The sequence below is a fragment of the Podarcis liolepis genome (assembly GCF_965112155.1).
Source record: "Podarcis liolepis genome assembly, chromosome: Z".
Classification (NCBI taxonomy): Eukaryota; Metazoa; Chordata; class Lepidosauria; order Squamata; family Lacertidae; genus Podarcis; species Podarcis liolepis.
In genome coordinates, this window is record NC_139570.1 from 19,358,849 (window position 1) to 19,378,030 (window position 19,182).

Below are 19,182 nucleotides of genomic sequence, written 5' to 3' on the forward strand. Positions count from 1 at the left end.
AGCAACCACACTCATCACACTGAACACGGTCAATGAGAGCAGCGGGAAGAAGCTGGCTTTTCAGCTACTTCACATCAGTTTTCATGTTCTTGAAAGTCCCCTTCCCCCCAAGAAAATGATGTTTAAAAACTATAATCCCAAATATACATACAATCTGCATATCTGCAAAGGTATTTTTTGTTGTCCTTTTTTTCTGAGCAAACGACAGATCAGTTCACATTTGTTGCAAGCTGTTGAAATGTTGGAAGTGTGCGATTTCACTAAGAAATCTCCTGATGAGGATATCAACATGAAGAATCTGATGGTTTAGAGCTTTTTTTTTTTTTTAAAAAAAAAAAGTCTATACACAACACACACACGGAAACAAACCCCGCAAAGTTTCTTCTTGTGCAATACAGCAATCCGAGAATTATATCAGAGAGAGTGTATTAAGAAATGGGCTTGCTTTCACACATACCCACCCCTCCCCAGCCTGCAAATTTTGTTTTCAGGCGGTTGGAAGAGAATAACAGATTGAGGGTAGAAAGTTCTTTCTGGAAGACCAGTCAAGGCATTAGCAACTGGCAGCCAGACCCATGCTCTACAGTTTATCTGGAAGAGAATGATGGTGGTCTCTTCATTACTGGATGCACAGGGTTAAAACATCTGATCCTTTCCCCAGTCAAGGTCTTTATTCTCTCTCTTCTTCTATCTCCTGTCTCACTGGAGAGAACCAAGTGCCAGGATCCCACACTTGCAGTCTGTTTTAAGAGGTTAGTGGCAGAGATTCCTCTCCTCTTTTGAGCAAAGTTCGGATGCCCGCTCTGCAGCTTTTAAAGAGAGTAGGGAAGTCTCGGCTGTGGGCGGATCTTGCCCCTTCTTTGCCTGTTCCTCTAGCACAATCTGCAGCTCAAAGATATAGTCAATTACATGCTGCAAGATTTCCACTTGGCTGACTTTGGTGCCTTGCGGGATCGTCGGCACCAGCTCGCGCAGCTTGGAGTAGCAGTCATTCATGTCGTAAAGGAGGTTCTTGGACTCCTCCTGAGCCGAGCTGTGGTGTTTTTGTTTTGGCAAGACTCATCACATTTTATTGAAGGCCTGTGCAGCAGGAGTCACGGGCCGAGGGGCTTCGTTCTGTTGTTCATTCCCTGGGTGATGGTGAGGCTCTGATCAGAGAGGCAGCACACAGCTTGCTTCCTAGCAGATCCTGACTGATCTGACTGGGCTGATTCCGTTCATGGCCATGAAGGAGGAGAAACCAGCAGGGATTTTCAGAAGGGCAAGATTTCCTTCCTTAAGGCGGGAGAAGCAAGCAAGCAACCTCGAGATACTGCCCCTTGCTTGCCAGCCTGGTTGATTCTCTATTGTGTGCACACAGAAAATGCTTCTCTTTGCAAAAAAGCCCCATGTATATATTTTAAAAACAGAAATGCTACCTTTGCAGTAGCAAATATTTTCGCTGATCATAAAGTTGAGCGGTAGTATTCCTCCTCTTCCTCTTCCTTTTTAAATTTTTTTAATTGGGTTTTACAGTTATGCAATGTTAAAATCAGCATAATCATCTTAAACATAAGAAGAGAAAAGGATGAAATAAAATCCAATTCTCCCCCCACCCAAAGACTCCCCTCAACTTTCCCTTCTGGTTCTTTAAGTATTTACTGATTCTGCTTACATTATTTTATCTCAGTTTGAGAGTCTTCTAACTAAATGCTCTTATAGTATCATTTTTATACAATATTATTCAATTTCCATTGTACACCTGGTTGTTTGCCCCTCTTGCTCCTCTTCTTCTTTTAAGGGTTTTTTTTTCCAAAGAACAAACTCTTCCATGGCTGCAGTTTAGGATTCAAAATAACATCAACCATCATGCTCTGACCCTCTCCCCAGCTTGCCGCCTTTACCAGACTGCAACTTCTTCCCCCTAGGTCACCCATTGTAAAGACTGTCCTTTCAAACTTTGCTTTGTTTTCTTTTTTTATTATTATTTTTTATTATTCTTTTTTAAGACAAGGTATGGTTTAATGTAAACATCAGATAACAATTAACACCTGAATTAAAACTATCTTAACACAATACAGTGTTAAACAAAAAGCCCTGTAAAATATATGAAAATGTATATACAGATGGGAAAGCATCTCAACTAGGAGAATCTCTCTCTCACTGGAACCTTCAAAATAAGACATTTTTCATCAAACATGAAGAATTCTAGGCATTAGCAGTAAATAGTGCTATTCCTTAAAACTGAATCTATTTCAAAAGGCTAGCATACACATAAGCTTCTGTAAACTTTATTATCCTCCAATTGCTGGCTTGGCAATTCACAGGCAGCTTAGAATTCATGTTGGGTGGGGAGGAGAGAAAAGCAGCTACTATGAGATCTATACAAAACTGAAATCATATACAGTACTGACAACTGAACTGAGGTGGGAAGCTTAGGAAAGGTGTCCTTAGAATGCTGCAATAAGAAAAAGGACAAGACCTCTACAGTACTAGACTACTGTTTGGTTCAATTTAATGCCAGCTGCACTGTTCAAGTTATCCTGTTAACAGCTCAAGCAGAACTTTCCTAGCCCTGCCAATTAGGATATTGTAACTATAGGTACCAGGCACTTAACCTTAAATATTTAAGTTTTGAATTGATACCACCAACCATGGTGAATATAACTGCTAAACCCTGGTGAATATAACTGCTAAAAAAGCATGTTAGACTATTCTCTGTACGCTGGCAACATTCAGTTAATGCTTTAGAAAGGATAAGGCAAGGATAGCTGCATTGTTATCCATAGCTTAGTATATGTACAATCCCTCTACCCAACTACCAGCTATGGCACTTTAACAACTCTAGGAGAACAACAATCCATATATAGTAGTGTTAAACAGAACTGATTATACTTGGCCCCTTTCTTTCCACATAACATAGTCATTAGGGCTTGCCAGGATGGGAAACAGACCCTTCTCTTTCCCAGGCCACATACCTTTGAATCATGATTGTCACTTTTTCTTCAGTTCCAGTCCTTCTCATGGCAAACTTTGCTTTGTTTTCTGAACTAACTCTGAACTGCTGGAAGGGCCCCACCCAACAGCTATCTGGTCCAGAAACCCATTTTCCTTGACTTTTCTTAATGGCCCATTCCTTCCTTTTTTTCTTCCTTCCGCCATGTAGTTCTTTTATTATTAACATTTTAAAATTTTCCAGTTGCAGAAAATAAAGTTGTACAAAATAAAGTTGAAAAACAATGGTGTGGGAGCCATGGCTCGTCTCTCAGGCACTTTCTCAACATGGGGAAGCTGGCCTGGCTTGTATTTTAATGCTTGCTAAACCTACTGTCTGGCATCCAGTTCTAATACACCACACACAGATTAAATTCTAACATTTACTGGATCCAGAAATTTAGGATGTCTGGCACCCACAAACTAATAACTCTGCGGAGAAAATGCTAGGTGCCACCTCCTCTCAGGGTGGGGGTGACAGAGCTGGGAGCGGTGAGGATCGTCCTCAGGACTCAACACTTCAGACCAACTCCCCACCAAGCATGGGAAAAGGGCTGTACCTTCTCCCCAGAGACTGAGGCTTGTTGGAAATTGAAGATCAAACCATTAGTGTGGGCATCATGGAATTCCACATGACCCTCATCATAGTCTAGGGACCCCTGGATCTTCCTGGGCTCATAAGTCAAGCTCAAAGGGGTCTGCTCAGGGTGGGTTGAAGCTCAGAAGGGATCAGATGAGGCTGACTCATCCGTTGCCTTCCCAATGGCCCAGATGCCCTCAGAAGGAAGCATGCTGACAAAGCCTTTGCACCTGACAGACTCTTTTGCAACCCCTACAGCCCAGGTGGCCCATTCCCTTTCCTCCTTCTCCTCCTCTTCCACCACCACCTCCCACCAATATCATCCTGAGGTGAATTTTGCATGGCCCAGCACGTAGAACATGCTGTCGAATCTCCCAGGGTTGTCCAGTGCGTCCTGCCTTTCTTCTTCTTCTCAAACTCTTCAGGTTATAACAAGAAAAGGGTGTTCTGTTACTGGCTCCAGAGTGACACTCACTTTGTTCAGTGCCTGCATTGGTAGCCCTTTGCATTTCTCCATTATATCCTTCAGAAATGAATTTTTCTGAGTGTAAATTATGAGTCTCTCTTCCATGCCTGGAGAGAGTCCCAGCAGTGTCCGCCTTCTTTTCAACTCCTGCAACCTGGTCGCCGTTGTCCCGATGCCCTTCAGGAACTCAATAGCGGCCAGTTGGCAATTCTTCTCCATTTCTGTGCGTCTCACACTGAGACCGGCGATATCCTCCGAGAGCTTGATGATATTTATTTCCTTTTTCTTCTTCATCTCCTTCTCCAGATCCTCCAGTTCGGTCAGCCAAAAGCGCTGCAGCTCCTCCAGGAAGTTGCACATCTGCTCAAAAGCGCCCATGATCTTGTTCTTCTCCTCCTCTAGCTCCACCGGATATGCCTGGCTCTTTCTTCTTCAGCCAGTTTCAATTCCACAATCACTCGTCTCTCTTGCACCAGAAACTGGACTATTTGCTTCAACCACTGTGAATCCTGGTCCAAATTAATCAGTTCATGTGTTCTTTCGACCTCTTGCAAACAATGCAGATGGGGGCCGCACAAGCCCTGCAGAAAAGGTGCAAGGGTTCCCCATGTCCCTCGCAACCGGCTCTCCCCACCTGATGGGTTAAGTTCTTCTCCCCCCCCCCCCAATTTTTAAAATTAATTTTCAACATTTATCACAAACATAACATATAACACACACACACAAAATATACATTACAATACTAAAGAAAAAAACACCACAAAAATAATAGACTTATTACTTATAAAACCCAATTTTAAATACAATGCAATTAACAGATTATATTATAAATTATATTATAGGTTCCCATATACCCCCCACTTCACCCCCAAAAAATGTTGTTAAAAAACTATAATCTAAAATATACATACAAGTTGCATATATGCAAAGTTGTTTTTTTTTTTTTGTTGCCCTTTTTTCTGAGCAAACGACAGATCATTCCACATTTGTCACTAGCTGTTTCAATGTTGGAAGTGTGCAATTTCAGTAAGAAATCTCCTGACCAGTAAATTAGCATAAAGAATCTGAGTGTTCAGAGCTTTAATCATCATCATCATCATCATCATCATCCCCCCAGTCTCACACACAAACCCCACAAAATTTCTTCTTGTGCAAAGTTTCTTCTTGTTTAATACAGCAATATGATCGTTATTTAAAAGTAGGCTTGCTTTCACTGCCCCCCCCTTCCCTGGCCTGCAAATTTTGTTTTCAGGCTGTTGAAAGAGAATAACAGATTGAGGGCAGAAAGTTGTTTCTGGAAGACCAGTCAAGGCATCTGAAACTGACTGTCCAGACCCATGTTCTACAGTTTATCTGGAAGAGAATGATGGTGGTCTCTTCATTACTGGATGCACGGAGTTAATACATTTGATCCTTTCCCCAGTCAAGGTCTTTTCTCTCTCTTTCCTATCTTCTGTACAACTGGAGAGGACCTATGGAATCTATGACGCCTTGCAAGATTTCCACGGCTGACTTTGGTGCCTTGCGTGTTAAGATGCCCAAGACCTCCCCAAATAAAGACACAATTGAATCAAAATTTAGTTTAAGGTTATTGGCATAATTTTGGCCAGAATGAAAAATGAAGATAAATGTGCTTGGGATTCTTCAGGTCCAGAGTCTGGCTCCTGTGGATCACTTGCTGGCTGATTCCAGTGGCTGGAAATTGTTTCTTTTTCTTTTTCTAATTTTTATTTCAAAATCAAAAAATATTACAAACGTCAAATTCAAAATCCATATTTGGTTTCTAACACAAGCTTATTACATAGATTACCTAAATCAAAATATATCTAATTCCTCTAGGCTTTGCAATTAACAAATTATATTATAAATGATATTATAGGTTCCCATATACCCCCCACTCCCCTTCACCCATGTGTGATCTCAATATTTTACTTCTTCCATCTTGTTGTGTTGTTATAATTTAATACTTATTCAATTGCTTCTATTATTATTTTCTTGCTTACCCATGCAAGTTTTACACATTCTCTATTAATATTTCAATTCCGGGACCATATTTTTTCATGTTTTCCTTCACTCTATCCCACTTTCTAATTATTCTCTGATTTGAGTGGCCTTGCCGAGTTTGTTTTGCCATTCTAATAGTGATGGGATATTCTGGCAGCTGCTGTTGTGTAAAGGAATAGATTTTTCTTGTCTTTGGGGATGTCATTAGATATTAGGCCGAAAGATTTCATGAGGTGATCTACAGCAGGGTTGGGCAGGATAATAGCCCAAATACCTAGAAACATAATCAATTATAACACAAATATATTGCTTCCCAGTACCGGTTTTAATGGTTTTGTGCCATAGACTGTCTCTAGATGTGGTGATTATTGCTTTGGTTTTCCTGATTATTCTGTTAGGGCTTCTGTTATTTTTTCCAATGTTTCTTTCACATGACATTACTTCTTGTGCCATGGAACTGAGTTCTTCCATCTTTTACAAAGGAAATGGGGCCGCTGCCGTTGGAAAGATGCCTTACTTGGTCATATGGCACAAATGGTTGGAGCCCCATGGTATTAAAGTTTAAGACATGCCTGCAAGGAGGTGTGGGCCAGCTCTGATGCAGAGCACTCTGCATTTTCTGCCATTTGGGGGCAATCGAACTGCAGAATCCGAACTACACACGGGCTGATAGCCCAGTATGCACCATTGAATTTTTCTTCAAAAGTCTTTGGGTCTGGTGTGAGACAATATCAAATTTCATTGGACAACATTGCTTTTCACACATGCATGCTTCTCTTCCCCCCTGAAAATGGAAGTGAATAAGTAAAGATAAGGGGAGGAGGGGAGGTTATCTCTGCTGTTGCTTTCCTAACAAATATTCTAAGTTGCTAAATTGGTTGATGCTCAAGGTTGTTGTCTTAATTACAAAAAAATCAAATTACAGTATAATACAGAGACTTTTTACACACAGAAGATTAGAATGGTTTCCTACCAGAAGGCAAAGAAAAAATAATCTTTTTTCCTTTCTTTATTAATAAACCACTTGTTCGTTTTTAAGCAATTGCTATACAAAGTTGCAGGTTCATGCACAATTTTCCCTCAATAGGGTTTGCTCTTTCCCCCACCCCCCTTTTCTTATCTTTTCTTTTTTTGCTAAGCGCAAAATTCTAGATTTCTCTCTCCACCTTTTAAGGCAAGTTAAATGCAACAGTGCAGATTGAAATTCCTTCTTTATATCTCCAGCACAGTATAATCTCAGTACTTAACAATCCTGAGACAGCAAAACTCACAGTATCAGGAGCACACATTGTCTTACTTCCAACCTTGTTGTCAGCGTGTGTGCTGAGAGTTTGTGTTTTGTGTGTGTGTGTGTGTGTGTGTGTGTGTTGGGTGTGTTGGGTGTGAGTGTGCTTTCCTTGTACGGACATTGCAGCCTGCAACCTCCTTCCTCTAGTGGACACCAATCAATCCTAGAGTGTCACTCCTACACACTAAAGAAAATTCTGGAACCCTTTTAAAAGTTTTCCAGGAACTTTTATCTGTTTCTTAAAGAACGTTTTCATAACGTTCTGTATTTTGATGTGGTAACTATTGTTTTGGTGTACCTGATTATTCTTTTAGGGCTTCTGTCCCCCCCCCCCAATGTTTCTTTCACACTACATTACTTGTTGTTCCATGGAACTGTGTTTTTTCCATCATTTACAAAGGAAATGGGGCTGCTGCAGTTGGAAAGATGCCTTACTTGGTCATATGGCACAAATGCTGGAGCCCCATAGTATTAAAGCTTAAGACATGCCTGCAAGGAGCACTCTGAAGGTTCTGCCATTGCGGGGAATCAGACTGCAGAATGTCTTAGCTTTCTCTGTCCCTATGTGTTCTGAGGTGTGCATCCTCAGAAAAGGTTGAGCGTTTTAAGTGAGACAAAAGTTCTTTGATGGCAGGGTGTGAATTGTGGAGGAGATGATACATTCTAGATAGATATTTTCCTTTAGGCTGGTTGAGATTTCCCTTTAGTTTTGATATTTCTCCAGCAAACCCAAAACCAGCAGCAGAAGCAGGACGGGATGGAGCAGCCAGCTCTTTGCTGCTTTTCAGGCAGAGCACCCTTTCTGGCTGTTAGGATCCCTTCCTCTTTTTTGTTGTTAAATCCCTGATTGCACCTCCCTAATACATTTTAGATAGTTATTTTCCTTTAGGCTGTATTAGAATTCTCTTTAGTTTTGATATTTCTCCAGCAAACCCTATTTTCCTTGTCTTTCATTCAGTTGGAAGTATTGGAGCCAGCCTGTCAGATATATATGGAATTCAAAGTACTTTCATCTTAATTTATTAATTTCCCCCTCTAATAATAACATTTGATATGTTGCCCAATTTCCCTTCATGTTTTTCTTCTTAACGCCAAAGGCTTTGATGGGTGAAATGCACCAAAGTTTTGTAGGTTCCAGTATATATTTATATTTTATCCATGGTTTATATAAGCTCTGGTGGCAGCTTCCATGCCGCCAGATTCCCCCTGTGGTCCGTGCTCTGCCGGTCTATGTGGCCATTTGCAGAGGGATGATTTCCACAGCCCCCCACCATCACACACCCCCTTCCTCTATGCTAGGTAAATAAAATTGCAGGAGTTTCCAGTTTTTGTACGTACATCAGCAATAGGTACGCTTCAGTCCTTTCTACACCAAAACTGATTCGCATCAGTACGAGCCCCACAACCACCACCCCGTCCCACCAAATATTATATATAATAATTTATATATATATATATATATATGATTAACCTAAAAGTCTATATATCTAGCAGGGTATCCTCTCCCCTCTTTTCTGCAGCAAGATTGAACAAGAATGGTCAATTTCAACCTGGTGCTTTTCATTAAGAAGGGGAATAGTGAAGAGCGAAATCAGAGCCAGTTGCAGCAGTGTCAGACCAATGAAGAAGGCACCAAGATAGGTGAACACCCACACTACAAACTTTTTTTTTTGTACTAAGCTTTTCATTCTGTCAGAATGCATCTCTTGTAACTTCAGTAATGGAAAGCATTCTGTGGTTACCAATCTTGTCGTACTCCTCTTCTTCTTCCTCCTCCTCCTCGTCTCAATATTCCAGCGGTTTTTCATATTTCCCCGCTTTTGAGAAAAGGTCTGGGTCATCCGAAAAATCTACCTGCAAGACAGAAGTCACTGGCTTGTTGTGTGGCCTGTCCTTTTAGCTTCCTCTGTCCCTTTGTGTTCTGAGGTGTGCATCCTCAGAAAAGGTAGAGCGCTTTAAGTGAGACAAAAGTTTTTGATGGCAGGGTGTGAATTGTGGAGGAGATTATACATTCTAGATAGATATTTTCCTTTAGGCTGGATGAGATTTCCCTTTAGTTTTGATATTTCTCCAGCAAACCCAAAACCAGCAGCAGAAGCAGGACGGGACGGAACAGGCAGCTCTTTGCTGCTTTCCAAGCAGAGCACCCTTTCTGGCTGTTAGGATCCCTTCCTCTTTTTTGTTGTTAAATCCCTGATTGCACCTCCCTAATGACTGCGCCAGATGTAGCACTGCCTTTCACTTATCCCCTTTTGCAGAGAGAATGAAAAATCCAGATAAATGTGCTTGGGATTCTTCAAGTCCAGAATCTGGCTCTTGTGGATCACTGGCTGGCTGATTCCAGTGGCTGCAAATGGTGTCATTGTACCTCCTGAAGGAGGCATTCCTGGCTGAGAGGAATGCAAATGCACCCTCAGCAAATGTGGAGTGGTTGATATTACTGAAAAGTTCAGTGCTGGCAGGGTTTGAGTTGTGTGGCTGCAGGTATCAGATGGGGTGTTTGCGAGGGATTCAGTCTGCTTGGAGAAAAGGAATGAGAAAGTACATGAAGATTGCGGAAAAACGTGGAATGTGTCATAATGCAAAGTACTAATATTGCCGTAGTAAAACAAGCCAAGGTAAGAAGAGTCACTCAGGATATTCAGGATTGAACCACACACCTTTGCTGGGACATCTTTTCAGGATAGAGCCCTACCATAGTATGTATTTTAAATGTTAAAGTTAAACATTTGTATGGGAAAAAGGTATAGGTTTTTTTCCTCAGAGGGGGAAGGAGGAACAGATTAGCTAAACATGGAAGAGGTAACCGTGTTGGACCAAGGGGTGGAGTTTATGGGCAATCTATCCGGAAGACATTTGTATTTCGAGGAGTTAGTGGTCTGACATGGTTACCCTTCTTGCCTTCTCTTCCTTCTCCCTCTCCATATCCTCAGCTGTGTATCGGGAGATTTTTAATGCTGGATGTTTTTAGATATGCTGTAAGTCCCCCAGAGTCCCTTGGGAAAGCCAGCCAAATGGGTGGGGTATAAAGATGATGACGATGATCATATATTTATAAATATAGCTGGTGTGCATGCAGAAACTGTGCAAAAACTTGCAATGTTTATATTTTAGAAAGATGATTACTACAATCACAGTTGCAAACACTTTCTTTTTGCACTTTCTAAACTGCTAATATTATAGTCCCTTGATGAAAGCAAGTTAGCCCATGATTTCTTAGACCCAAAAAGCACTAGAAAGCAACATTTGTAAGGGCAGTACAGAACTGACCAAGTGTGAAGGCTGGAGCACTTACAAGTGACGCACACAAAATGTAAGCCACAAAGAGCAACGTGAAGGTGTTTCCATGCGATGGCTACCTTTGTGCCGCAAGGCATAATGTGCATATTGGCTTGGCATTCCAAACCATTCTTCTCCATGGCATGGCCAAGTAAAAAAAACCACCACCGCCAAGCCAGCAGCACCCCCTGTATGGCAATTATATGTGCCAGCTCTCACAATCCCATTTCTGAGAAGCAGACATTTGTTGAATACAGTGTAAAGTCTCTGAGATTTATGAGGCTTGTGCTGATCCGCTGTCTAGGCTTTAAGTTGCACTTCACTGGGCGGCAGCCTATGTACCATTTTTTCACTCTATAGGATGCACCAGACGATAGGACGCACCTAGTTTGGGGAGAGCAAAGAAGAAAAAAAAAATTCTGAATCCCAGAAGCCAGAAGAGCAAGAGGGATCTGGCTTCTGGGATAGCCTCTTGCTGTTCTGGCTTCTGGGATAGCCGCAGGGATACCCATGCCCTGCAGTGGCTTCGTGGGGCTACCCAAAAGCCAGAATAGCTAGAGCTAGAACGGCGCAGCACTTCCTCTAGCTGTTCTAGCTTCGTGCGAAGCCTCCGCAGGGCACGGGGAGCCTTCATCCCCGTGCCCCGAGGAGGCTTCTGGGACAGTCCGCGAAGCCTCCGGAGGGCAGCTGGATGAAGGCACCCCGCTGCCCTGCGGAGGCTTTGTGCAGCTAACCCTGAAGCCTTTGGAGTGTAGCGCGAGTTCCTGCTGTGCTTTAAAGGCTTTGGGTTCCTTTCGCTGAAGCCAGGAGTCCCTCCAGGCTTCAGCAAAAGCAATGCGTAGCCTCCGGAGCGTGGAAGGAGGCTTTGCGTTGCTTTCGCTGTAGCCGAGGAGCCTGCATTCGCTCCATAGGACGCACAAATATTTCCCCTTAATTTTTGGAGGGGGAAAAGTGTGCCCTATAGAGTGAAAAATACGGTAGTTTTCTGCCACTTTGCCCCTCCTAGGCAGCATGGAAACCACGTGATTCAGCTTCAAACGGATGACAGAGTAGTGGAATTCCCTCTCCTTGTTCAGCTTGCAGAAATAGTCTGCCCTGTACTTGGCAGAATAGTCTATGGACCTCAGGTATGTCAGCGAGCCCATAGAGCTTGCCCAGGAGCACTGGGAAGACAGTGTAGAAAGCGACCGAGCACTAGATGAAGTTGAAGTGGCCTTCCTAGAAATCGGAGAATGGGATGCTGCAGGAAAAGGAATAGCAAGGCTGCTACTTTTCAGGGGAAAGCGGTGCTTTAAACAGCTGCACAGCAGAACTGGAAGGGGAGGAGTGTTTTATTTGCATAGAGGTCAGGGGCGCCGACTTATAAAAAATATTGGGGGAGCCCGCGAAAGCTCATGAATAATAAATAAGCTCATGAATATGCAGATAAAGTGGCGCCGCCTCCTCGTGAGCGAATAGGGGAGAGCGTGCTGCGCCTAATAATCAGCTCCGAAGGAAATTGGGTGGAGCTTTTGCTCGGGAGGGAGGGCAGGAGGCATGCAGCCCGACCCTGTGCATTTTGGGCTGGGGAGGGGTGGCGGTGGCGCTCTGCTGGAGGGGCGCCCGAGATTATTGGGGGGGCGGAGCCCCCCAAACGAATTTTTGAGGGGGCTCGGGCCCCCTCAGGTCCCATGGAGTTGGCGCCTATGATAGAGGTGCTACGGAGTATTACCTGTGGGTTCCTGATCATCAAAATAGGATGGCTGCCTCAGGCAGCTGATTTTAGATGCCCTGAGAGGGGTAACAGGTTGTTTCTGATTTTAATTTATTATTATTGTATGTTTTATGGACGAGAAGCAGGAGAGCACTGTCCCTCAGACCTTGTGGGGGGCTGGACTAAATTTTTTTGGGGGAAGGAATTCCTATGCCCCACAAATAACCTAGAGAGGCATTTTTAATAAAAGGACACATTCTACTCATGTGAAAACACACAGATTCCCGGACCGTCAGCAGGCCAGATTTAGAAGGAGATTGGGCCGGATCCGGCACCCGGGCCTTAGTTTGCCTACCCATTGTTTGTTGATTTTCTGCCTTGTGTGCTAGAAGAAACTGGCCACTCCTTTTCCCTCAGCAAAATGTCTTAGATCAGCTCTCAAAAGTTCAGTAGGCAAGCATGATTTCATAAAGTGGATATTCCTCAAGTTTGTGCTTCTTCAGATTAATTAAAAGAGTGAAAAATAGTGTGGCCCTTACCTGTTCTGATTCTCTCCCTATCCTCCACTTTTGCAAAGAAACAGTGGACATTTTAAACATTGCAGTTTGGTTAATTCTTAGGATTTAAGTGCCCTTCCTGGGTTCAGAAGGTGTTGGAGCTTCACAATTACTATTGTTTTTTGTTTTTGATTTTTAATTGAAGATTCTTACTGGAAGGTTTTTATTTTATGGGAGCCAAAGTTTGTGAATCACTCTGCAATTTTCTAAATTCAAAGCAGTGTAACCTAGTCTCTCTAATCCCCCAGGAGAACTACAAAACCTGAGGGATCTTTAGTGGAGTTGTTCATTAAAATGTAGCTACCATCTTCAATGCTGCTTTTAGACAACCAATTGTGGTCATGATGCTATAGCTAAATGGTTATGTCAAGATTCAATCTCCAACATGAACAGGCTTCCACAGAAACAAGTGTTGGCATTAAATTTAGCATTTCACAGCCTTACTAGCAGATCAGTAGTCTCAATATATGTAACAATGTATGAAATTAAATTGGTCCGTTCTCCTCCTTACAGCCAGTTGCTTTGAAAGCATCACATCCCCAAACTGGCATTTCATTCTCTCATTCAAACATCTGACACCTTTGCAGTTGAAGGATTATTGTTGTTGGAGCCTCCTTTGGAATTCATTTGTTCCTGAATTTGCCCTCTTTTGTTCCAACGTGGGTAATGTGTCCAAAGTTCATGGGTTCTCCTAGCATGTTTCTGTCAAGGCTTGGAGGCTTCTTCACTTTGAGCTGGTCACCAATGCAACAATTAAAACAAACAAGGAACATTGTAGCACTCAGTGGCAGCCAAGTCTGCTAAACCAGCCACTCCTCTAAACACTGTAGTTTTTCTAAAATCACAATTGCTATTGTTGAGTCCAATGGGGCTTGCTCCCAAGTACAGTGGTACCTCGGGTTAAGTACTTAATTCGTTCTGAAGGTCCGTTCTTAACCTGAAACTGTTCTTAACCTGAAGCACCACTTTAGCTAATGGGGCCTCCTGCTGCCGCCAGAGCACGATTTCTATTCTCATCCTGAAGCAAAGTTCTTAACCCGAGGTACTATTTCTGGGTTAGCGGAGTCTGTAACCTGAAGCGTATGTAACCTGAAGCGTATGTAAGCTGAGGGACCACTATAATTGTGTGCTGAAAGCCAATTTCAGCCAGGGTCCCAAAGTCCCAATGACTACGAGAATGTGCAGAGTGCCACCTTCTCCCACCTGTGTAGTGTCAGCTCCTATTTAGCTGAGATTGGGGGCAGAGAGGCGAATAAGAAACAGAAAACTTTTACAGCTTAATTCTTGTTTGTGTGACTGCTGGTTAGAAGACCCAGACGGACAGCTGGTCTTTCCTAGAATCGCCACCCAAAACGCCGGATGTTATAGATTATAGATTTTTGCCAAAGCTCCTGTATCTTTCTGCTGTGTCTGTGGCTCCCACCTGCACGCTTAAGTCAGCCTTCCCTAACGTGCTGTCTTTCAGACATTTGGACTCCACGCGCCTGCCAGGTGTGCCTGTGCCTTTAAGGGAAACGCAGGGCTAGAAAGAAATCTGCAGGTGACAATTCCGGGGACAGAAAGGGAAACAATGGAGCCTCAAGGCAGGGTCTGGAGGAGGCTGAAAAGTTGGCGGCCATGGGGTCTTTTGGATTTCCTTGGGGAACCAGGCTATAAGCTTGAATACACGTGTATTCGCAAGATATAGGGGGTTTAATTTATTGGAGGGTGCGTGGTCCCGTGGGGGTGAAATGGGGAAGCAGAGTCCCTTTAACTCGCTGGAGTTTAAACTGGCCAGGGGGCGGGGCTGCAGATCTCTGTTTCTATCAGCTGGGGCGTCCTCGGCGTCTTCTCTACTGACATGGTGCTGCGGGAGGGAAGGTGGCAATGGGTGCTTGGAGCTCGCTCGCTGCTGTACCCCCTCTTCCTCCTCCTCCTCCTCCTCCTCCTCCTCCTCCTCCTCCCTGGCGAAGGATGCGCTCCTGGCCGCGGCTCTGCTCAGCATCCGGGCGGCGCGCATCCGTGCCCTTTTCCAAGTGCTGCGGGACGGCGGAGAGTCCTGGGGTAGGTAAGGTTCTGGCGGGGGTTAGGGGCGGGTGGGGGGGGGGTTGGGGAGCCGCCTCGCTCAGCCAAGCAACTTCGTTGTGGCTTTGGGGATGTGTCCGGTCAGGAGGAAGGGCTGCTTCGCAGAGGTAGAGCTTTGCGGTGTGTCTGTGTGTGTGGGGGGGGGGGGAGTGAGGGCAGGGTTACTCTACCCGCAGTATTTCCAGGCAGGGCTAGGGAAAGAGTCGGGTCTGAAAATGGGGAGAGCACGTGTGTATGGACCTGGGCAGTGGCGTGTGGGGTTGGGCCGGGGGAGGGTAGTCCCAAGCGCGCAACTTTTAGGGGGCGGGAGCCAGGCGCCCCCATGCAGGGAACCCCGTCCCGCCCTGAGTGCCGCCAGGACCCGGCTTGGACTAGCCGTTGCGCGTCCCAGGCCAGCGTGGGGGAGCGGGATTTGCCTGCCGACCAAGCTTCTCCTGGCAAGGGCAGGCAGGGGCGAAGCGCAGCCCCGCTTGGCTCTGGTGGCCAGGCTGAGTTGACGCGCGGAACCCTTCGCGCCCTGGGCACGTGTGCCCGACAACGTTGGTGGCGAGGGCAGCGCCTGGCGCGGTGGGTTGTGTTGGCCGCGCGCACTCCAGCGCAAAAAAAGGACGCAAAGCCGATGCTTCTTGGTCCCCCCCCCTCATATTTTGGCTTGAGTACCCCATGTCCCATTCCCTCCTCCTTGGTGCCTTTAGCTTCTGTAGGGTCGGTGAGATGCAGGCAGAAGTTCCACAGGATAATCCCTGGCTTTTTGGGTAGGGTAGATTTCTTCTGGCCATGGAGGTTCTTTTACGTTATCCTTGGTTGTGATGGATGTTAGATGAATCCTATGTCTTCTTTTTTGGGAGCAAAGCCTGCTGCGCTCGCTGCAGTTTACTCCTAGGTAAAAATGTGTAGGATTATGTTGCTGCTCTATGATGGTTTCCTTCCTTTTAAAAAACAACAACACGCTTTTCTGTACACTTAGACGGGAAAACGTGTGCGAGTACTGCACATGGAAGGTTGGAAGCCATAGCAGCTTCTGTGGGGGAGGTGAGGTGCAGGCAGAAGTTCCACAGGATAATCTTGGCCTCTTTGGGGTAGGGTTGGGAATGTCCCCTTGTCTGATACTATGGTGGGCTCCTCACAGTCAGTACAGAACTCTGGATGCATCTGTGGTCAGATTTGGTACAGCACAGCTCCTCTTCTTGGTTTTCCTCGAAATGTTTTTTTCGAGAGCCCAACTGCTAACCCAGAGCAGCTGCAGAGGAGCAGGAACTTTTGTCACTAGGGGGCGCAAGTCTCTAGAAATCTTAAGGGCTGCCTTTCACCAGCATCTTCGTTCTCCTTAGTCCTTGAAGTGCAGCAGCAGCCTGCCTGGCCCTGGAGAGAGACTTTCTGCAGTGCAGCTATGCTGTCCATATCCTGCGTATGCTTACTTGGAATTGAGTCCTGCAGTGCTCAGTGGGATGTACTGCCTTGTCAAATGTGCCCAGGAAGAAAGCTGGCATGTGCTCCTGGGTGGCCTGGCTCTCAATATCTGGCTGCTGCTGGGCTCTCCATGGCTGAACTGGGAATAGAGAACTCTCCTGCCTGGACTTTTCTGTTGAGCTGACTAAGATGGTTTGAGTTTTCATCTGGCATTATTGTTCTTCCTCCCTTGCAGGGTTGGAGTGACCATGTTCTGAGGCAAGACGTGCAACTTGTCTTCAGCAGCAGTGTATAGGAATGTCAGAGGAGCCTTCTGCACCAGGCCAAAGGGGGACCATCTAGTTCAGTGTTTCTCAACCTTTTTTGGGCAAAGGCACACTTGTTTCATGAAAAAAATCTCGAGGCACACCACCATGCCAGATGGGGAAAGGTCACTTTTTACTTATGTAAAAAAAAATAAAAAAATAGTAACAGCATATAAGGTAATGGTTAGGCTAGCATCCCTCTTCCAAATATGCTAGGTTTTTATTTGCAGGGACTGTTCTACATGGGAAAGCATTCAGCACTGTCATTCTCCCATCTGCCATCTGAATTGGTACTATTCTGGGTCAACTTACTCTGCTGCATGTGTAGATGAAAATGGCACCAAGTGTGGGGGAGGGGGCAGAACAGGTTTCAGATACAGGATATTAAGCATACACGTACTTCAGATTGAACTGGTTGCTTGCTTTGCAAGTTTTCATTTCCCAAATGACTGCCTTGGCAAGCGCAATACCTACCAGGCTCAACGCCGGTCTCGCGCTGCCGCTTCCCGCGCTCTCAAGGACCCGGGAGGAGGAAGGCGTGAAGGGAATCCCGAAGGCGCGAAAACCTCGCGCATGCACAGGCCTTCCACCTGCGACAGCCCAGTAGGCCGGCCGAAGCGAGCGGCGATGGGATGTGGGAGGGAGCTCGCTCGCCGCCCCGCGTGTGCCTATGTGGGGCACGTTACAGCCCCGTGACGTCAGCGCCACGCAGGCAGCCAGGCATGCAGACGGCGAGAGCCCCGTGCTGGGCGGCCTCTCCTCGCCGCCGCCGCCCCGCCTCTCGCCGCCCGACTCGCCCGCCTCCCTCCCACGGCACACCAGGCAACGTCTCGCGGCACACTAGTGTGCCGCGGAACACCGGTTGGGAAACACTGATCTAGTTGAGCATCCTGTTCCCACCGTGACCACCAAGATGTCAGCCAAAGACACAGGGCTGCTCTGTGGATGGGCAGAGCTAATGCACAGGGAAGAAGCCTCCCTGCCCGTCAGCACTGCTTGCATGGGCAGGACAGGAATGCTTCTGAATCCCAGCTGCTGCAAACTACAGGAGGGGAGAGTTGCTCTTGTGCTCCTGTCCTGTTTGTGGGTTCCCCTAAGGAGCATCTGGGTGGCCACTGTGAACAGGATGATGGAATAGAGGGGCCAGTGGCCAGATCCAGTAGACTCTTCTTACTTTCTTCTGTAAATAATTTCTTTTCTTTTCAATTTTTTATTGGTTTTTACAACATTACAAACAAACAAACAAACAAACAAACAAACACATAAGACAAACAAACATAAATCATATCCTTATTGAAAATTACACTTATTAACATTGTTAAGTGACTTCCTCGCTTCCTCTTGGTTGGATTTCATTGCATATCCTTTTAACGGTTTTCCAAATCACAGTTCTTATAAAATTTAACTTAAACATTAGCATCCTTAGATCTTCACATTATGAAATTAAACATATTAATTCATCACTTAACATAAATAAAATCCTAAGCCAACTGAGTATCTGCAGCTGTTTTCAGTTAATTTAACTTAACATATTTTACTTAGTAATCATTAAATTTAATCCACTCTTCCTGATACTCCTCTTCCTTCTGGTCACGGACTCTTCCGGTTAGGTCGGCTAGCTCCGAAAAATTCATTATCTTCACCTGCCATTCTTCTATCGTTGGTAATTCTTGGGTTTTCCACTTTTTAGCTAACAAAATACGAGCAGCAGTTGTGGCATACAAAAATAACATCTTTCTTGGGCAATTCCAAACCTGTTATTCCAAGAAGAAAGGCCTCTGGTTTCTTTATAAATGTATAGTTCAACATTTTTTTCAATTCATTATAAATCTTTTCCCAGAAGTCTATCTCCTTGGGACAGGTCTACCACATATGATAAAAGGTTCCTTCCTTTTCTTTACATTTCCAACATAGATTGTCACAGTTATGATATATCTTTGCTAATTTTACAGGAGTCAAATACCATCTGTACATCATTTTCATTATATTTTCCTTTAACACAGTACATGCAGAGAACATGACCCCTTTCTTCCACAATCTTTCCCAATCCTCAAACATTAGATTATGTCCTACATCTCTTGCTCAATCTATCATCACAGATTTAACTTGTTCATCTTTTGTATGCTACTCCAACAATAACTTGTACATTTTAGATCATTTTTTACCTTTTGTATCGAACAACTCCGTCTCCAACTTATATTTTTCAAAAGCAAAACCATTTTTCTTATCCAATTTATACAATTCATTAATCTGGTGATAATGTAACCAATTTACCTTACCTTTACCTTGATCAAATGGTTTTAATTTCTAACCTTTTTCTTCTTCTATTAATAAATCATAATAGTTCAACCATTTGGTATCCATATTTAGTTTTTTCTGGGTCTTTGCCTCCATTGGTGAAAGCCATCTGGGCATCTTTCTTTCTAAAAGATCTTTAGATTTTGTCCAAACATTATACAACTATTTCCTAATTACATGGTTTTTAAATGCATTATGGGCCTTTACTTTGTCATACCATAAATATGCATGCCAACCAAACACATTGTTGAATCCTTCCAAATCT

At 44.5% G+C, this 19,182-nt stretch overlaps 1 pseudogene across 1 annotated transcript; it reads right to left on the bottom strand.

Moving 5' to 3' along the window:
- Positions 1-660: 660 nt before the first annotated feature.
- On the bottom strand, positions 661-1,236 carry LOC310698075 (DNA-binding protein inhibitor ID-3-A-like; annotated as a pseudogene). The gene is made up of 2 exons: positions 1,099-1,236; positions 661-1,033 (listed from the first exon to the last, which is right to left on the bottom strand). The product of its transcript is annotated as a DNA-binding protein inhibitor ID-3-A-like (transcript).
- Positions 1,237-19,182: the final 17,946 nt, after the last annotated feature.